Source organism: Sceloporus undulatus, chromosome 11 (assembly GCF_019175285.1).
Source record: "Sceloporus undulatus isolate JIND9_A2432 ecotype Alabama chromosome 11, SceUnd_v1.1, whole genome shotgun sequence".
Lineage (NCBI taxonomy): Eukaryota > Metazoa > Chordata > Lepidosauria > Squamata > Phrynosomatidae > Sceloporus > Sceloporus undulatus.
The window spans coordinates 12,150,414-12,152,790 of record NC_056532.1 but is presented as its reverse complement, the minus strand read 5'-3'; the positions used below and the strand labels follow the sequence as shown (position 1 = coordinate 12,152,790).

At 41.9% G+C, this 2,377-nt stretch overlaps 1 protein-coding gene across 3 annotated transcripts in view; it reads left to right on the top strand.

Annotated features, from left to right (window-relative positions):
* The window catches only part of CLUH (clustered mitochondria homolog), an 84,650-nt gene that overhangs the window by 47,518 nt on the left and 34,755 nt on the right, over positions 1-2,377 (top strand). The gene's annotated exons all lie outside the window — the stretch shown is intronic.

Sequence of the window (2,377 nt, the reverse complement as noted above, 5' to 3'; positions counted from 1 at the left end):
TAGGACATTTAAGGTCCTCAATTTTTCTTAAATGTCCTACATTTTGGAATGAGTTTTGTCCTGCAGTTGTCCTACAGTTTGGTCTAGAATTTGTTCCACATTTTGCCCCTGGTTTTAGTGGACAATTATGGCAACCCTAGCATAGGAGCCATCTCAGCTTTCCCAGAGCAGGGATGTCAAAGCCTGGGAGCAGCTGCTGAGAAGGCCCCCTTTTTTAGGGTTTTATGGCTTTCCCGTTGATTCAAATATTCATTGCATGTTCAAGATATTGACTTTGAGAAAATAACCATGATGGAACCTTTACCCATTGCCACCATAAGGATCCTCTGAGCATGAGAATGGTGCTAGAAATAGATGTGTAATGCTTTGCAGGGTCTGGAAATCCCTTCAAGTCTCTAACACCACCCCACTGAAAATCAATACCGCCTCCCTTCCTCCATTTCTCCCCTTCTTTCTGAATCCAAAAGCAACTCTAAATTAAGAACATTGCAAAATGCCTCAGCTCCCTGAAGGAAATTTAGCTGTCTTACAGAATTTGCACAAAGGAGGTGAAATTGGAGTTGGTTTCAGTAAAGAGCTTGTTTTAGAAAAACCCCTTCCAAAACCTGGATATCTCCGGATCACAACTCCACCATAGCAGCCCCAGTTACATGGAAATCCTGGAAATCTCAGCTTCACAAGGATCAAAGTATACCTTTGACTATAGAAAGTTATGGCTCTCTAGATGTCGTTGGACTCCCTTTCTCCACATTGCTCACTACTGGCTATTCCAATAAGAGCTGCTGGCTAGAAGGCCACAAGTTGCTCATCCTTGATATTTGCAGTTATCATAGTTTTGGTAGACCCCTTCTTCATTCATTACTTGTTCAGTTGTGTTTACCTATACTGTAAACTGTCCTGGGTCCCATATTGGGAAAAAGGTGGGATAGAAGTTAAATACTGTAAAATAAAACCACCATTTATTGACGATGACGTAAAGGGTCAGAAGGGGCCAAAGATGTGTTAGAATTCCTCACTACAATATCTCTGCTCCATTCTGCCCTTCTAGTCCAACCTCAAGACCTGAAAATGGCAGATTTTGGTGGGCCCCTTGTTGTTGCAAACACTTGAAAAGGCCCTTGCCAGAAATCTTGGAAACTGATCCCTAGTCAGAGTAGACAATGCTGGGCCAGTTGGTCCAGTGGTCCGACTCAACTTGGCAATAGCCAGCAGCTCTTATTGGAATAGCTCTAATATCAGAAGCAGTATGGCTCTCATTACCAGTTGCCAAAGGACATAAACAACCCACTGAATTACACAATTTTAGGATTGGAAGGGATTACAAGGACTATCTGTTTTAACTTCCTGCTGTGGCTAAGGCGTGTGCGCACACATGCATATATATTTTCCAAAAAGACAACCTTGGTTTTGCCATTTTATGTATGGCACACCATTTTACTACTCCATTGTATTTCATGGGACATGGGACAGATTTTGGTATCCACAGGGATTCCTGGAACCAAACCCTAGTAGACACCAAGGACCCACTGTAATTTGAAGCCATTGGTTCATGATCTAGTCTCTGCATCAGCAGAAAACAAGCTTGCTCCATTTTCTACATGGCACCCCTTCAGATATTTAGTGACCAACCATCATGTCAACTCTCAGTTTTTTTCTCTCCATGCTAAAAATACCCAGCTCCTTTGGTTGGTCCTCACAAGTTTTGGTTTCTAGACCTTTGATCAACCTTCCTGGACACAATCCAGCTTTTTTGATATCCTTCTTGAACCATGGTGCCCAGAAGTGGACATAGGATTCCAGGTCTGACCAAAGCAGAATTTAACCCTTGTACTAAATTTTATATCAGCTAGGTTTTTGGGGACTAGGGACTTCAGGGCCAAAGGGGAAAGGGTCTACAAATGCTAATGCTGCCAACTTCCTTCTTTCAGTTAGACTCAAATGTGCTACAAGATCTTTCTACATATAACATTTAGAGGGCTACGCTTCACTCACCCCAAGTAGGGTTGCCATAAGTCAGGACCTCCAAACTGGGACAAGTGTAGGACAACATTTTCAAATGTAGGACAACATTTCTAAAAATGGAGGACACGCGGAAAAAAATTGTGACTTTTAAAAAATGTTAATCTAAATGCATGTTTCTTAGGCATGATCAAAATAGAAGGCATTTTGGCATTATTCCTAGACAGATGGCAGAAATGTACTTCCCTTTCTGGCCACCCCCCTCTCCCCATTCCAAACAGCACATTTGGGAATTGAACATGGCTTTACTTAACATGGCAATCTCTTGCATATTTCAGAGTCTTATTCCATAACCAAACCCCTTGTTGGGTTTAACGCTTAGCATGGTTTAACATGGCTATGCATATTGAACATGTTA